Source organism: Mustela nigripes, chromosome 10 (genome assembly GCF_022355385.1).
Source record: "Mustela nigripes isolate SB6536 chromosome 10, MUSNIG.SB6536, whole genome shotgun sequence".
Lineage (NCBI taxonomy): Eukaryota > Metazoa > Chordata > Mammalia > Carnivora > Mustelidae > Mustela > Mustela nigripes.
The window spans coordinates 12,960,168-12,978,172 of record NC_081566.1 but is presented as its reverse complement, the minus strand read 5'-3'; the positions used below and the strand labels follow the sequence as shown (position 1 = coordinate 12,978,172).

At 55.2% G+C, this 18,005-nt stretch overlaps 1 long non-coding RNA gene across 9 annotated transcripts in view; it reads left to right on the top strand.

Annotated features, from left to right (window-relative positions):
- LOC132025411 (uncharacterized) overlaps positions 1-18,005 on the top strand; it is a 109,100-nt gene that overhangs the window by 88,164 nt on the left and 2,931 nt on the right. The gene's annotated exons all lie outside the window — the stretch shown is intronic.

Sequence of the window (18,005 nt, the reverse complement as noted above, 5' to 3'; positions counted from 1 at the left end):
AGGGACCCACTGGCCGCCTGGTCAGCTCGATTCACTCTCCCAGGGGAGCTAAGTCAGGACGGGCTGCTGGTCCCCCAGGGCTTCCTGCCCCCAGACTAGAAGGATCCAAGCAGAACAATGTCCCACCTGGCTCTGCTGGAGGGAAGCCGGGGAGGCCGGGGCACAGGAAACGGGGTCTGGGGAGCTGTGCTAGTTAGAGCCATGTGTCCCCTGAGCCTCCTTTAACCCTTCCGTAAATAGGAAAGGGGACGATCCCCAGCAAGCGAGTTCTTGCGTGTGTAGTGAGACGTGGTGAGACGAATATGCGGGGTAGTTTGGAGCAGCTGAACTCATGTCCTTACGTTGTCGTCACTGTCCGAGTCTAAGTTCACAGCCTCTTCTCGTGCTGGGGACTCCACTAAAATTCATTTACGACATAAAAATGGTACAAGCTGGGGAAGCCTCAGAGTCCCCGAGGTCAGAGAGTGCTTCTGAGCAGGAGTGGCACCGAGGAGGAGCCCGGCCTGGGCGAGAGTGAGCATCTGTGGGAACAGAGCGGTCTCGGGGCAAACCTGGTGATAAAACAGGGCTCTGGATGTTTCTGAACTAGGTGCCTGCCCACCTCAGTGCCTGCATGTTCAGGCGTGGTGCCGGCGTGACTGGGGACCCCAGCCTGAGATGGCCCCGCTCTGGTGTCTGGAGAAGGCCTTTGGTCAGCGTGGGCAGAGTCAGCTCAGTGGTGGAGCAGGGGCTGCTTCAGCCCCATCCTGGGGTTGAATAAGCCGTAGCAGGGGGGCAGGCACCGGGCTAGCCCTTCCGGATATTTGAAGACATTGGGGGGTTTGCAGTTTTCACTCACACTCAGGCTTTTCATCCTCTCAACAAATCAGTCCAATTATTATCCCTTTTTTAACTGAATAGAGAAACGGGACTCAGAGTGATTTGTCTAAGGGCACCCAGCCAACTCATGGCCAGGTTGAGCCTAGACCCCACCCAAATGCTGGGGTCCAGACGGCCAGCCTTTCCGTGGCATTTCAGACATAGGGTCTCAGAACTGGGGAGGGAGCCAGGAGCAGAGCCGGGCTATGTCCAGTAGCTCTAAGGACCAGAAACTGTCAGTTCTGAGCCTGAGGACATATGGACAATGTCTCAATGGATAAAAACAGCATCTGGTCATAGTATACAGGTGATAGGTCCTTTCCTTTTAAGAGTTTTCTGTATTGATCAGAATTTTGGCCTAAGCAAGTTTTACATTTGCGGTCAGACAAAAGAATCACATTATTTTTCTGGGGGTGGGGCGGTTGGAGATCTGTCCACAGCCACGCTGGGGACCTGAGCACACCAACAGACGCTCTCATGATCCGGTCTTTTTCTCATGCCACCTGAGCCCCCCAGTATTCTTCTCCCAGTGATGGATTCAGGAGTTCCACCTTGCAGTGTTCTTGGCTCAGATCGCTTTCTTGCAAACACAGCTGCCCTCCTCTGTCCTTCAAGGGGTTTCCAGCAACTCTCTGCACTCAGTTCCTTGGCAGAAGATTAGGGGATCACATGGATGAGTGAGTGGCATTTTCTGAATCACGGAATGGAAAGAAACACTATACACAGAAGCTGCACACAGGACCTCCGGGTGGAGTGTGGATGACAGCACAGCGTGGGAAGTGATTCATCCCAGCCCGCCTGGCCTGTGTGCTGGCCAGCGGAGGGAGTGTGGCTCAGTGCTCGTCTTCTGTGGGGAATAAGGGGGCTTCTCAGCCAGAAGGCAGCCCCAGGGGCCTCCCAGGCACACCAGGGCCCCAGGGTGTGTTGGTCGGCAGGTGTCTGGGAAGGTCACAGACAATAGGATAGAAGGTGAAAATGACAGACTATCCAGGTTAGGGGAATCAGAGAAAGGAACCAGGCAGACAGACGTGGGGAGAATATGATCAGCCTTGCCCGCAAACCAGGAAACAGGCTCCGACTTCTCCATTCCATATCCCAGAAACACAGCCCAGGAGGGTCCGGGAGACAGTGTTCACTATGCCGGAATGGAGTTAATCAATAATCAATAATAATAATCAATAATATGCTCGTGGCGGAGTCCTGGCACAGTCGAAGTCCTTGACATGTGCTATCGCACTTTATCCTTCCAGTAGCCCTCTGAGAACAGCAGTGAACCCATTTTGCAGATAAGGAAATTCTGCACAAAAACATGAAACAGCTTGCCCGAGGTCATGCCACTGCTAAGGAGAAGTCTCACCTCCGGTATCCTGTCCGGAGTCTGTGTGCAGAGCTCCTGTTGTTGGCCCGACAGTGCCCTTCCCATACACGATCGAATTTTATCTGCACAGCAACAATACAAGGAAGGTTCTGTTCCCATTTTTTAAAATGGGAAAACTGAGGTTCAGAGAAGTTAAGTGTGTTGCCCAAAGTCACACAGCTGGTAAGTGATGAAGTGGGGCTCACCCATGTCTGCCTGATTCCAAAGCCCAGGATCTGTTTCATGACACCTGTGTTCTCCTTATCTTTTGGGACAGTGTCACTCTTTTCTGAGTCCTCGGCCTGTCCACCCATGGTTCGTATTGGCTAAGTCTTGACTCAGTAGTAGGAACCTCTTGGTTGTTCCACACAAGGGCCTCCCTTATTGGAGAGGGAGGAGAGCGGTGATGTCCCAGAGCTAAGGGGACAGTGTCCCCAGGTGGACTTGGAGGGTTTTGTGCAGGTGGGGACCGATGAGGGAAGAAAGGCAGAGCTTGCTGGCCAGCAGGTCCAGTATCAGCCAGCAGGTCCCTGGCTCTGTATCCAAATCCCGATTTATTTATTTATTTGTTTGTTTGTTTGTTTGTTTGTTTTTAAAGATTTTATTTATTATTTGAGAGAGAGAGAGAGAGCGCGCGCACGAGCAAGCACAAGCAGGGAGATCCAGAGAGGGAGAGCAGACTCCTTGCTGAACAGGGAGCCCGAACCTGGGATCATGACCTGAGCTGAAGGCAGATGCTTAACCAACTGAGACACCCAGGTGTCCCTCAAAATCCCCCTTTAGAAGACATGGGCTAAGAATGATAGAGATCTGGGTGGGGGGGTGGGGGTGACTCCAAGGGGCAGCCAGGGCTGAGAAGTGTTCATCACATCTACTGCTACTCTTTACCTCATGGAGTCCTCTCTGTGGGGTCAGCCAGGGCCTAGCAGGTTCATGTGGGATGTCAATCTCCCAGGCCACAAGCCATGGAGATATATCATATATAGATGCTCTTGCTTTTGTTGTTCCTTACAGCTGGTATCTTTAAGCAAGGTGTTTCCTCTCTGGTTTGCCACAGGCTCCACTAGTCCCCACTGCCTGATACCCTCGTACTCACTTCGACACATTTTTGACAAATTACGGTGTCACTGGAATTCCTGGTAACACTGGAGTTTGGGGCCCTGAAGATGTAAAGTAATTTAGTGTCAGCATTTCACCCGGAAAAAAAAAAAAAATCATTCCTCCTAGACCAAAATGAGGACCCTGAGTCCCCATCAAGTAACAGTCACCAGGCACATCTGTAAAGCTAACTCTGAAGCAAACAACAACTTAGAAAATAACTTAGAAAAACCCACGTCAAAGGGAACTGGCTTCAGATTACCATTTGCTTCGGGTCATCTCTGTCACTGATGCCACACTCGCAGAAACCAAGCCCTCAGCTCATTGTCTCGCAGGCCTGGGGTCAGAGCTGGGGCTGTCACAAGGAAATACACATCAGCTGACACACCCACAGGTTGAAGGGCACATCAGTTCACATCCTTGGTCTTCCCAAGTTAGGGATCGTTGGGCCCAGAGTAAGAGTGGCCAGAGGCCATGAGTGGGAAGGAGTTTCCTTCTTGTTGTATATTTCTTGCTCACATTGTTCTTTCCCACAAGCATGAGCAACTTCTGTAACACAAAAATGTTCCCAAGGTGCCTGTGGGCAGGGCAGGCCTGGGTGCGTGTGCATCCTGGGACTCACTGTCCTCCTGACCCCTGGTTCTTTGTCACCTTGGGGACGAGGCAGGCCACAGCTTGCCCTGCTTCCCTTGGCCTGAAGGTAGGCAGGTTTGTTCAGTTGCTTGAAGGGTGGAAAAGGAAATTTGTGTCTTGGGGCTGATGCCAAAGGCCTCATGTTGTGCCTAACAGAAAAGCTCTGTTGTTCCTAAGGGCCCTGAAGCCATCTCGGGGTGCCTAGGGACACCCACTCCATTTTTTAACAAAACCTCCAAAAGCCCACATGGTACCAAGGATGGTGGGTATGGGCATGACCTCCCGAATGACCCCCTGCCCATCACTGAGCCAGTGACCCTCTGATTTTCGTAAAGCTCAACTCAGAAGCTCCAGTCCAGGAACTGCTCCAAATGCCCCAGGACAGCCCCGGCCCTGACTGCCACAGAGCCGTAGCAGTACCTTGCACAGGAACAGCAAAACTTGACCGTTTTCGAAGCACACGGAGCTCCTCGGTATAACCTGCAGGTGCGGGGGGAGGGTGCCACCTCCATCCCATGGATAAAGAAATTGAGTCATCTGCTTTGGGTCCCTGGGGCCCCATGATGTTGAGTGGTAGCCAGAACCGAAACCCATGTCTTTGGACTCCTCGGCAAGGTCTCTCTTCCTTCATCTGGGATCCCAGCACCCCCTACCCCAGTCCAAGGGCAGCGGAAGCACCCAGGCCCCATCTCTCTCCGCCGGCCTGATCTGATTCTCATCAGCACTTCCTACGCACGTGGCCCTGAGCTAGCCCTGGACCTGCCTTCTCTAGCTCACAGCAGCAGAGGGCTGGGGCTGCCGTCTGAGGTCACAGGGCCGCAGCCCCTGACTGGCGATGAGAGGCTCATTTGAGCAGAGGAGCGCTGTGGGCTTTCCATAAGCTGATGGTTTGCTAATCTTTGAGGCTATAGAAACCCGTTTTCTAAATGCAAGCAGACACGGCAGCCTGATAAAAACACAGGTTACTTGACTGACCGGAGGGTCAGGCTGGGCCCTGCCTCCTCCACTGGGCCACACAGCCCCTCACTCCCCAGTCCCTGGGGCCACCTGCAAAAACTCCCAGGTTCTCCTCATTACACCCATTTTAAAAGCCATCCCGGAGTGCTCCTGGTTGGGCTCTCCCTGCCTTGGAGGTGCCTTCCGTGTCCTCGGTCAGCAACCCCTCTGTGCCAGCCAGAATCCTGGAAAGCCCGCTTGGGGTGGCCTCCCTGTACACGCCAGGCTGAGGTGGGAGGGTGACAGAGAGGAAGGGGCGAGGGACAGCTCTGAGTCTTCTCCCCCGGAAATCCTGCTCTGGGCCCCAGGGTCCCTTCCCCTGGGACCTCAGGACAGTCGGTCAGAACCGTAGTCCAAGTATCCAGAGGGAAGAAGAGAAGGGATTCCTGCTCTTTGGGGAGAGACAGAGTGAGAAAGGAAGAGCCCAGAAGCTGTCCCTGCTCCCAGGAAGGCAGGTCACAGTCCTCAGCCGGGGCCAGACAGGGTCTAGAGGCATGCCGGATACTTGGCAGGCTGTACGCGGCACCTGGTGTGGGGGCGCAACCCCCCAGGACTTCCCAGAGGTGGTGGTGTCGGTCGAGGTGAGGGAGGCGTGCAGTGGGACCTGGGCAGCCAGCCAGAGGGGGCCCAGAGCAAAGGCATCAGTTTAGGGGAGGAACCAGCTTGTCCTCAGCCCCTGGTGTATAGCAAATGTTAAAAAATGATGTTTGAATGAGAAGGAGGAAGGAGGAGAGGGCAGGAACGGACCCATTTAGTTAATTCTCGACGTTGAGGGAGGAAAAGAAATAAGGCAGTCATCAATTAGGTTTTTTTTGTCTTTTTTTTTTTTAACTGAATAAATTGTTTAAAGCTTGTAAACATGAAACCACTTAAAAAGAGACAGTGATGGGGCACCGGGGTGGCTGCCAGTTAAGCATCTGACTCTTGGTTTCAGCTCAGGTCATGATCTCAGGGTCGTGAGATCGAACCCCGTGTCTGGGCTCTGTGCTCAGCACCGAGTCTGCTTGAAAATTCTCCCTCTCCCTCTGCCTCTCCCCCTGCTTGTGTGCGCGCGCCCTCTCTCTCTCTCTCTGTCACTTTCTCTCATTAATTAATCTTAAAGGAAAAAAAGAAGATTTCTGGCGATAGGAGTTCAAGGAGCGTGCTGTCCTGTGTCACGGTTCCCCACAGGCTCTCGACCCCAGTCATCCTCTGCAATAACCGGGGCAGGGGCCCCCCAGAAGGGCCACCTCCCTTCCTGCGCACAGCGCTGGGAGCCCAGTGAATGAGAGTAGAAGGCGGGCAGGAGGCCAAGTTCCCTGCCTGGGCTGGGCTCAGGGAAGGCGGGCACTGCTGCTAAGGCCAGGCGTGCAAAGCCTGGGAATCTCAGATTCCCCTTCCCCAGCTCAGCTCTAGAGCCTTCTGACCCTCACACCTCATCCCTCCTCAATGCCGGGAAAGCCCTCATCCCCCTCGGAGCAGGCATCGGCCATCCGTCCCTTGAGGCCACTCCCCAGCACTCCCTGACCAGGATCCAAGTCCTCCTCAGAGCCCGGGCCTCAGAGCTTCCTGAACAAGATCTAACTGTGAACTCTGTTTAACCTGCTTGGGGAACAGGCTGGGTCAGGCCTCCACCCTTTTCTGTCTGGCGGCAAGCGAGGAGTCGGGTCAAACCAGGGGTGTTCCGAAGCCTGAGAAGGCCGTGGTGTGCCTTGCGGAAGAAATCTGAGTAGAAGGTAAGCCGCGTTCTCGCAGACCGCAAGGTGGTGTGTGTATTGGTGGCCGCGTCTTCAGGGGAGAATCAGCCATAGAGCTGCTCTGCCTGGGCTCCCCCGGACCTAGCATGTCAGGATTTCCTGGCATCTGTGTTTTGGAAGCCCTGGAGGTGACTCTGCTGCGGGTTCTGGGGAGGGAGTCACTGCTGTGATACCTCAAGACACCATGTTAGACCCACTGGGTTTGGACCGTCGGGGAGGCCATCTTGAAACGGCCTCTGTCCAGCTGGGGGGTGATGTGTAGCACGACATGGGGAGGGGAACATGGGACTGACCAGGTATTAGGGCTCTGAAGCCCTGTGTGACCTCAGGCAAATCCTCTGATGTCCAGGGACTCAGGTTCCCCACCCATAACATGAAGATAATAACACTGACACATAGAAGGATTTGCTATGAGATTCAGACATGTCTTGTGAGTTAGGACACCAGGAGTCCACAGGTGTCTTTAAAGAAAGCATTTATCCCGAGAGAAAGGGCAGATGGTCTTAGCCAAGGGTGACGAGCACATTCTTGGGGAGGGAAAGGAGGAAGGAAAACTCGGGGAACCACTTGCTGGTAGTCACTCAGGTCAGCTTCTAGCCTGGCCCCTAAGGACTTGTACCTGAGGGGACGACAGGGCAGGCTGATTGCCTGAGAACCTTGGTGAGACCCAGGGAGTCCAAGGCCACCAGCGTCAGACCTGATATGGCCCCGGGCAGAGGCAGGACATCTCCCCTCTGGGGTGGCTCAGTGGGTTAAAGCTTCTGCCTTCGGCTCGGGTCATGATCCCAGGGTCCTGGGATTGAGCCCCGAATCAGGCTTTCTGTTCAGCGGGGAGCCTGCTTCCTCCTCTCTCTGCCTGCATCTCTGCCTACTTGTGATCTCAGTCTGTAAAATATATAAATAAAATCTTTAAAAAAAATCTTAAAAAAAAAATCTTAAAAAAAAATCTTAAATAAATAAAAAAGGAAGGGTGCCGGGCACCATGGCTGCCTGGCTCAGCCTGTGGGAGCCAGTACCCACATGGGCAGTGCCCCATCTACCCCAATGCTCCTTCCATCCCCTGAGGTAGCACCTTCCTGAGCTTTGGGGACACTGAGGGCAGTTGTTGCAAATGTCACCTCAGAAAGTTGGAGCTGGAAGGGAAGGACCAGCTCCTGAGCTCAGAGGCCCTACACAGGGGCTGAGGGAGACACAAAGCCCGAGAAAGACTGTTAATTCCTGTTCATGTGACCATTTTTTGTTTATTCCAGACTTGTGTTGCAAGGGAGATGGGGTCCCAGATGTTTGAGAATCAACAGAGCTGGTAGCTATGAAAGGTTTTTTTTTTTTTAAGATTTTATTTATTTATTTGACAGACAGAGATCACAAGTAGGCAGAGAGGCAGGCAGAGAGAGAGGAGGAAGCAGGCTCCCTGCTGAGCAGAGAGCCCGATGCGGGGCTCGATCCCAGGACCCTGAGATCATGACCTGAGCCGAAAGCAGAGGCTTTAACCCACTGAGCCACCCAGGTGCCCCATGAAAGATTTTTAAGAGGGGTACCTGGCTCAGTTGGTTAAGGTCTGCCTGGGGCTCAGGTCATGATCTCAGGGTCCTGGGAACAGTCCTCCATCGGCTCCTTGCTCAGTGGTGAGTCTGCTTCTCCCTCTGCCTCTGCCCCTCCCCCTGATTGTGCTCTGTGTCTGTCAAATAAATGAATAAAGTCTCCCGCCATCTATCTCCCAACTCTGCCCAGCTTCCCGCCCTCCCCACCAAGCTCTGCTCACATTGGCCACCTCGCTCGAGAGCTCTCACCTGGGTGTCCTCGGCTAGCTCAGTGTCTACGATCCGCTGGACTTTCCTACACAGGACTTGCATGGTTCTCCTTTCCAGGCCATGGTTGCTGTCTGGCCAGCCCTGTGGGGCTGCTGCTGGGGCGGGTGGCTACGGGGCTGTGCCTTAGTTGTGCCGTGGGTCTTCCAGAGACCTCTGCTCTGGCCTGGCCTTGAGGCAGGGCCAGACTGCACTCACAGAGAGACATCCAGAACAACCACCCCTTCCCCAAACCCTCCCAGGGGCACTGCGAGCCATAGAGGAGCCCATGGTCTCATCTCCCGGGTGCGCTGTGTAGCCGGGCCAGGCTGGGGTAAGGGGCAGCTCAGCAAGGAGGCAGGGGTGGGGTGAGGTGGGCCAGACACACCTGGACTTGAGATGGCACTTGTCCCCTTTCTCCTCACTGTCCCTTCTCCCGGAGAGGCAGAAGCCTGCCCGGGGGGAGCGGAGGTCTCCCTTTGTTCCCAGGGGCCACCAGCTACTGACCACCTGCAGGGTTCACGAAACTGGCTCTGCCCTTCTTCCCTGAGTCCGCTCTGGCACAAAAGGCCCCCAGAGGCCAGAAAATGGCTCGGGTCACCTGACACCAATGGCAGAGAATGCCAAAAATGCGTCATAGAGGTGGCAACTGCGGGAAGCTCCCTGCCTGGGTGGAGACGGAGGCATCAGACTGGGGACACGTGCCCGCCGGTGTTGACGTCTCTGGGGTGCTGCTGGGCTGAAGAAATACTTCCGGAGCCTCCAGAGGAACCAGAGGTAAACAGGGAGCCAGGGAGCGGCAGGTGCCCCCCAGCTTTCCAGCGCCCTCTATTTGTGGGCGTGCCCTAGTGAACTCTTTCCTGCTTGCAAGTTCTCTCATCTGAACTTGGAGCCTAAATACATTTCCAGAGCCAGATTAACAGGAGGGGGAAGATAGACTGCGGCTGCTATTTTTAGCAGGGTTTCAATGAGGGGGGGTGGTGGGAGTGAGGGCTCAGAGATGGTTCATCGGTAAGTGAGGTCATTACAAACCTAGTAGTCCCAGTTCCCTTCTCTTGACCATGTCACAGGTGACTGAAGTCCAGTCAATTATCAGATTAGAATTAGTTCTGCCACATGATAGAGTTTTTCTTCCTAGGTTGATAAATGCACATTAATTTGATTATTAGCTATGACGGATAGTGTTTGTAACAACCACTGTTCTGTAGGCTTAGGATCTGGACAAACAGGAACTTCAGTATGTTTACTGTTGCTCTTACTTGAAAAAAAAAAAGAAAAAGCACAAATTAAAGTCATAGATCCATTTCCATACTGTTCACTCAATATGGAATATAGTCCCTTACATAGGTGAAGAACCACCTCTCATAGTAGATTACGGAGTCATTTGTAGGAGTATGCATGTAGTGAAGAAAATGGGTATAAGACCTCTGAGAAGTACTTGAGTATCTGTTTTTTTAATACACTCTTATTTTTCTACTTGGTTTTATTGTTCATCATAGCAGAAAATGAAAACTGTTCTTTGAATTGTTTTTTTTATCTGATGTAATAATGAAAGCCAAAGTACTCATATTTCTTAAGAAAGCCCTAAAGGTGCTCTTGAAATTCGCATGGAGGGATTTGCTCTGAGATTTGCTCTGAGATTCGGATTGCTAACAGGCGGCCGCTGGCAAAGCCATGCGTGGTCCGCCCAGTGTCAGCTCCGGCACCACGGTAGGGGGGAATGAGAAGATCAGCACAGCCGTGAGCTTGAGCTGGAGTGTGTTCTCGTGCAAGTGTGTGTGTGTGTGTGTGTGTGTGTGCGCGCATGCACGCGCGCACGCAGTGGGGGGGTGGGTGGCGGACACAGACCCCAAGCTCCTTCCCTGCAGACTGGAGTGTGAGTCCTGCCCCGTGCCTGTCAGAGCTGACTTCCGCTCTTCGTGTCACAGCCGAGTTCAAGGCTCCGACTGCCTGGGACCTCTCTGATTTCTGAATTGGCGGGTCCTGGGCCCCATTACCTCCCCATCCCCAAGACAGCCCCTGCTTTGAGATCTTCTCTCAAAAAGAAGCTCAAAATTCTCCATCCCTGGAGGGACATCCGGTGATCCAGCAGAGGGAAGGTTACAATGCCTGCTCCCCTGTCCAGCGGGAGGATCCCAGGAACTCGGAGAGAAGCAGGCTCTGTGCCTGAGCACGGGGAAGTCCTTTTCCAATGGAAGGTATAAGCTAAAAACGCAGTTCTGGTCTCCATTAAATGTCACCTCTTCGGGCAGATTCTCCCAGCCCGTGCTGCCTAATTAGGGCCCCTGCCACCCTGTTGCTCCCCAACCCCTGTGTTGTCATTCCTGTCAGCCCGTATCATGGCGTGTGATTCTGCTTTTTAGAATCGTGTGTTTATCACCTGTCTCCTCCTGATAGCAGACTCCCAAGGGCAGGGCCATGCTGGCTTCCTTCACCACCACGGACTCAGGACCTAACCCAGTGCCAGGCACACAGTAGGTCTCAATAAGAGTTTGCCAAATGCACCAATTTAAAAATATAAAATGTTCTAAAAGCGGGGGGTGCGGCGCCTGGGTGGCTCAGAGGGTTAAACACCCGACTTCGGCTCAGGTCATGATCTCAGGGTTTTGAGATTGAGCCCCATGTCTGGTTCCACGCTCAGCCGGCGTCTGCTTGGGATTCCCTCTTGCTCGCCCTCTGCCCCTCTCCCCACTGCTGGCTTGCTGTACCCCCCCCCCAAAAAAGTGGTTCTCCATGAGTTGTAAAACATCGTGGGTCTATGAATTTGTGGGATATGTGGCACAGCACGGAGGAGAGTGTTGTAGAAGGCAGATGCTCTCCGCTTCCAGGTGGATGGGCTCGCAGGCAGGACAGGAGGGTCTCTCTGCCCTCGGGGTGGTTTCCGCTGTGCCTGTGCTCTGCTGTACACCTGTGGGGATCAGGGCCCAACCCTTCCTCCTCATACCTTCACCTCCCGAACCCCCGATGGCCCTGGGCTCAGTGAAGCCTAGAGCTGGGGGGCCCATCGATTCTGAAGGTGACTCCACATCACCGCCACCCGGGGAACATCTGAAAGCAGCGCTCTGTGGATCCTGCCTCTGGTTTCTGATTCTTTTAGGTCCATAATTCAGTGGAGCATAGCTGGTCTCCAGAACCGTGAGTCCGAGTCCTGACTGCCATGCATTGTGAGCTTTTTTTTTTTTTTAAAAAAAGATTTTATTTATTTGACAGACAAATCACAAGTAGGTAGAGAGGCAGGCACAGAGAGAGGAGGAAGCAGACTCCCTGCCAAGCAGAGAGCCCAGTGTGGGGCTTGATCCCAGGACCCTGGGATCATGACCTGAGCTGAAGGCAGAGGCATTAACCCACTGAGCCACCCAGGCACCCCCACATTGTGAGCTTCCTTAACCTCTCCATGTCTTGATTTCTTCCCCTCTAACATGGAAATAATAGCCCCAACCTCAGAGGTGTGTTGTGAGGACCAGCATACCTAAAGCTCCTGTTGAAAGGCTGGTTCAGTAAATACTGAATCAACACCGTGATTATTTTCTCGCTGTGAGTTAGCGGCTGACGTGGGGCGAGCACCCAAGCCTCCTGACCCTGGACCCAGTGTTCTTTCCAACACGTCACGCTGAATGTGCACACAGCATTCCCTCTGAGGCCAGACTCGTCATGGAGAACAGAGCCACTGTCCTGAGACCCTTGGGTCCAACCCAATGGAAAAGAGACCCGCACCTGAGAGCAAGGCGCCAGTCTGACCGCTGGAGAGCAGATAGCTGCAGATCACAGGAGTTCAGCCGTGCAGCTCTCGGGCCCTTTGAGAAGCCCTCTGGCTGCTCCTATTAGCATTTCATTATGGAAATATTGGGAACCAAAAATAGAAGCTCTTGAGAGCTTAATCCTTTGGGCTTTACAGAACAGCTGCTGGAGAGTTCCATGAATCAACCACCAGGAGGCACTGTCGTCCCATGCAAGTGGTCACTGTGGGTCATAGATCCAAGAAAATCCCAATGTCCCTCCGCAGCCTCATGCACCCACCTTGTCACGCCCAGGACCCTGTGGCTGGGGTCCCCGCAGGTCAGCAGCTGCTGGGGTCAGGGAAACTTCTTTGCAGCTCAGTCCACCGCTCTCCTTGGAAATCCTTAAGAGCAAGGACAATCCTTGCATTTATTTTCCTGTCTTCGTACCGTACCCCAGCCCCAAGACCTGGCCTAGTGCTGTGCACCTAGTGGGCATAAAGTCCACAGACGCTTGGTGGGGGAATGGATATGTGAAATCTGGTGAAATTAATACGCTGTGGAAAAGAGACTGCCTGAGCTTTAAGGGGATGGTGAGAAAGGATGTGGTGATGTGGACCAGAGAGAGGATTATGGCTGACGGTTAAGGGGAAGGTCATGACTAAATGGGAAAGAGAGGCTGAGTGGGCTCAGGCAGGAGGGGAACAGATGTGTTTCTGGGGTCTAGCTGGCAAGAAGCTGCTCAGTGGGGAGGTCAAACCCTTACCTGGGAGCCCTGAGCAGTGGCACCAGGAATGTGGAGACGTGAGCCCCAGTGGCCCCCAGCCATGGCTCAGCTGCCCTCCATGTGGGCATCGCTGGTCCCAAGGCCCTTCTTAGCCTCTCCCGTCTCTGGGGTGGTTGTGGCTGCCTCCTCAGCTGTGAGCTCCCGCAGGTGGACCCAGGCCCCACCGCCTCCCTTGGGAAGATACCAGCAAGTGCCACGCTTGCCAGGCCACTGACAGGCAGGGGACTCAGGCAAGAGGCCTGCTGCCCCATGAAGTAGTGGGGTGAGTGGGCGGAGGAGGCAGGGGCAGCCGCGAGGGGCAAGTTCAGGAATGGGCTGGGCCGAGTGGGGGTGACACAGCCAGGAGGATGCGGCAAGGTCACTGTCCCAGGACGAGGGGGTGAGTGGGGGAGGCAAAGGCTGGCTCTTGGGAAGAGAGCAGGCCAGGCCAGGCCAGCGCCCAGTAGGGCCACATCCACCACCTGCCCCCTGGAAACCTTGGGCTTCCCTTTGCGGACGCCTCAGCAGCTCATTCCGAGTCCTGCCTCGCCCTTTCCTCTCTCAGCTGCTGGTTCTCCCTCTGGGGGCTTCGGCTAGAGCCCAGCGGCCTGCAGAGGGTCAGCAGCTCCCTCTGGCCTCACCCTTCAGCCATACTCTTCTGTTTTCCTCTCCTGGCACCCTCGGCAGCTCCTGCCCCCTGAATCCCAAACCCCAGGGCCTCTGGAACCTCAGCCCACATAGCCCCAAGCCCTACACTCATCCTGGAGGGGAGCTCGGTGGCGACAGGAGCAGGGCTCAGGCGGGGCTGAGATTGCGCCATGGGGGAGGCCCGGCAAGAACAAGGCCGCGGGCCTGGCTGGAGAGGGGGCCAGTAGAGCCGAGAGCCAGGGAGCCCAAGACTTGGGCAGAGACCCAGATGCTCCGGGTGAGGCCTGGGACAGCTTGGCACAATGGCCACACCTGAAATGAGGCCTCTGGCAGCAAGACTGAGTCTCCTGCTGGTGACCTCATCTGCATAAGGCCAGGCAGCCAGAGGAGGACTCACTGACCCCACCGGGAGGGGACAGAGGCACAACACAGGGACTGCCAGGGATGCATATGATATGGGCAGGTGGGCAACTCACCTAGCCCATTTTTTCCCTTTGGGCTTCAGGACAGGTGGTCCCCAGGAAGCCAAGAGGGGAGGAGAGGCAGCTTGGATGGCCCCCTGCCCGGCCCAGACAGGAGAGCTACCAGTCGGAGCAGGCTTCCTTTTCCTCCCGGCCTCCAAGCTTTCCAAGACTGTCCGTTACCATCTGCCGTGGTGGTTGCCAGGGGAACCACTGACTATTTTTGTATGTTGCCCACATGACAGGGCCTTGGAAAGGCTCAGGCATGGTTGGTCCAGGAGGAGGTGATGCCCAGTGGGCTCTGCTGGAGACCTTGGTCAGGGCTGGGCATTGTGGTGCTGGCCCAGGATGGGGCCCAGAATTCGGACCTACATCCGCGAGTGAAGGGTGAGGGGGGTCACCGAGGCGAGGGGTACCCCACGTGTGGGAGAACCAGTGCATTCTCTCACTCACCTATCAAGCAGAAGGTGCTGGGCTTTCATTGCACTAGGTGGTGGTGAGACAGCTGAGAACAGGGCTGGTGGCAAGAATGACAAATGAAAACACTGTCGTGGGGCAGCAGAATCGGTGCTGATGCGGGCGCCATCTTGGCAGGGAGGGGTCCGGGAAAGCTTCCTTGATGAGATGGTATCTAAGCCAGGACAAGGTATTGTAGGTGACGTAAGCAAGAGGGAAGTGACAGAGTAGGCAGTTAGTTGGAAGAGCCTTCCAGGCAGAGGGAACAGCATGTGCGAGTAAGGCATCCTCTGGAATGGAAGTCACCTAACTTCTAGAGTGTGAGGCAGGGCCCAACCCCAGGGGAAGTAAATGGTCGGCAGGCACCCAAACCATCGGGTGTGGTGGGGAGCTGCACCACAGGGGGCACACCCCAGGCACACCTGATATTAGGCCTCGGGCAGCAAGACAGTGGTCCAGGCAGTACTCTTGGGGGAGGTGGGCAGATGTCTCTCCACGGCCCTTGGGACTCTGGGAGAATCTCTAGGGCATCTGAGACACCAAAGAGCCTGAACTGCGGGAGGGAGATATCATCAGCAGAACTGGGTTACTGTTCAAAGTTCTGGGCTGAGTGGCAAGTATCTGGGGAGGGGACGAGAATGGGCTGAAGCTGGGCACCCTGATTTCTCCCAGCCAGCCCATCGCCCAGACCCTGGACGCATAACTGACAATTTCTTCTCATGTCGGTCTGTGAACCTGCTGGGAAGTCTGAGAAGCATTCAGTCCCGAGTCGAATGGGAGGGGAAGAGGAAAGAGAAGTGGCCCCTGGCAGGTGTTAGCAATCTGCTCGGGGCATTACGACATGGCAACGTCCGGTGCTAGCACCAGCCTCGTGAAGTGGGAGTTTCGGCTCTCATTTTAAACATTAGGAAACTGAGGCTCTGGGAAGCTAAACAACTCACCTGGGACTCTAGAGGCGGTAAGAGATGAAATGGGGACTCGTACCCGTCAGTCTGACCCTGAAACCTGTCTCTCCCCACGAGACGAAAGCAATGGACTGCACACCTGCCACGTGCCGGGCAATCAAGCTAAACACAGGAAACCTGAAAACAAGAGTATTTCCTTTTGTAAGAATCTCGTGAGATCAGGAGCAAGGGGCCTGTGGCAGGTCATATTTTCCCAAATAGGCCTGGTGTGCCTTGACCCTGGGCGGGCTCTGTGGCTGCCATGAGGTGTGGAGGTGACATTGTCTGACGCTAGAGGTCGGGTCACAAAAGGAGGGACAGCCCAGTTGCGTGCGAAGTGATGCGGGGAGAGGAATGGAACTTCCGGCCCAGGACCGGCTCCACCCCCGGGAAATGTGAGCAAGCCCCGCTTCTTCGTTCAGGCGGAGGCCCCAGACAGCCAGGACGGACCCACATCCCCAACGGCGCCCTCCCAGAGTCACTGGCCACTGCACCTCCGAGCACGAGGAGGAGCCATTGCACACCAGTAAGTTCTGGGGGTCATTACTTACACAGCTGTGGTCGCAGGAAGGAGACTTAGGAAACTGGTAAGTGTGCACAGGTGTGAGGTGCTACTAGTAAACCCGGGTTTGGCCTAAGGCGATCCATTGGTGTCTGAGGAAGTCAATTGTGTCTTACCCGCTTGTGCCGCTGCTGGCTAGGGGCTGGTGCGCAGGGACAGACATTTGGGAAATGATCCTTGGGCTGAGGCCCAGGGGACTGAGGGGAGTAACACAGGTCCAGGGCGTTACTGAGCGGATCACCTCTGTGTGCAGCTGGGGCTCAGTCCCACCTGAGACCCTCTCAGGAGCCCAAAGAACGAGCCTCAGTGCGGGGAGGCCTCTGCAGACTGCAGCCCCTGTTGGTGGAGGAGTGTTCCGGGGGGCCGGGACGTTAGCTCCTTGCCCTTGCCGGCTGGAGTGCCCTAGAATGGCTTAGACGGCTCGCTTGGCAGAGAAGCCCAGGGGAAAGTGGCTGAACTTGGCACTGAGAGATACCACCACATGTGGGGGGCCGACAGGCTGCGAATGGGGCATCAGAGGTGACCAACACATCGTGGTCATTCTTAAGGCCGTGCTTATGTGGCATGTCCTGGGTGCACGTCTGCAGGGCCAACCCCTGCCTTGCCAGATTCCCTGCCACCCTAAGGCAGCCTGCCTGCCCTTCCTGGAGAAGCCTGTGCAGCCTTTGTGCCCTCAAGCTGCCCTCCTTCAGAGTCAGGCCCTGTAGGTGGTCTCTAGGAATCACAGCGATCCGTGGAGTGGGCCCAGGGACAGGGCCCTCTGTGCCTGGTGGAGACTGGGTTCTAGGCATGGATTTCCAGCTTCGGCCTGTTGCAGAAGCACCTCGGGAATGGACAGTGCCCCCAGCAGGCCATGGTTTTTGGAGACTGGGGCTTTGAGAAGCAGCCTTTTGAAGGAAGCCAATGCGGAGGGGGAGGTCGCTATATTCAGACCCTCGCTTTTCCCCTAGAAGCTAATGATGGAGTAGATGGTAGATGTGTCGAGAAGGACCGAGGGGTCTGAGTCTGGAGGCCTTCCTGTCCGGGGTCCCAGCTTGACCGATGCCCTCTGCATGAGCTCACCTCTAAGACCTGGGCTGCTGGTCAGCTCCAGCACTCACCCTTCTGGAACGTTCAGTGCCTGATGGTCTTATTTTCTAAACGGAGAACAGGGCTCCTCGCTTCAGGGCCCCGTTTTCTGCCTCTAAGCCCCTTCTTCTCTGTTACGTAAGGGAGCTGGCTTGTGCCACCTGCCTGGGAAGAAGGTCTGTGTGGCGGCAGGGCGGGAACTGAGCAGCACCCCGGGGTACAAGGGAACATGAAGCAGAGGGAGCTCCGTGGCCCCCGAGAGAGGCCACGGACGAGCTGCTCCTCCTGGAAGGAACTTAGACTTAGGAAAGGAGCTAACCAATCCCATCAGTATCAACGACACTCTGCTGTGAGGGCACCTACTGTAGACTGGGCGTGGAGCGTCCCCTCTGAGAGACTGAACTTGAACTTATGTGGGGCCTGGTTAAGAGCACAACCCCTGTCCACTCTCCCATTGCCTTTCCTTCAGCCTCCTCTTCTCCTGGGTGAGGAATCATAGCTCCTCTCTTCCTTCCTCATCCCAAGCTGGCACAGGCCTCCCATGATGTCTGGAGTCTCTCCGCTGGTTGGAGGCCTGGCCTCAGCGGTTGGCGCAGTTTGGTCCCCCAGCTTTGCTCCTGACTGCGGGGTTTCCTGCGGTGCAGGGTTTTCAGTGCCAACGCTGGCAAGTCCAGCAAGGTTGGCCATGTCAGTGAGGGTCTGTGCTGGGCCGTCAAGGTTCTCCTGTTTGGGGTAGACAGGCTCATAAGGAGGCAGTTATAGCCAAGCAGGTGAGTGCTAAGCTATAAGGAATCCCGGAGGTGGGTCGGAACAGAGTCTTGTAAGGATAGAAGCCTTGAAAGCAAAGAAAACATGACAAGCCAGTGTGGGAGCAGGGGAGCAGGGGTAGATGGGGCAGTGGGCTGTGGGTCCTGCAGAC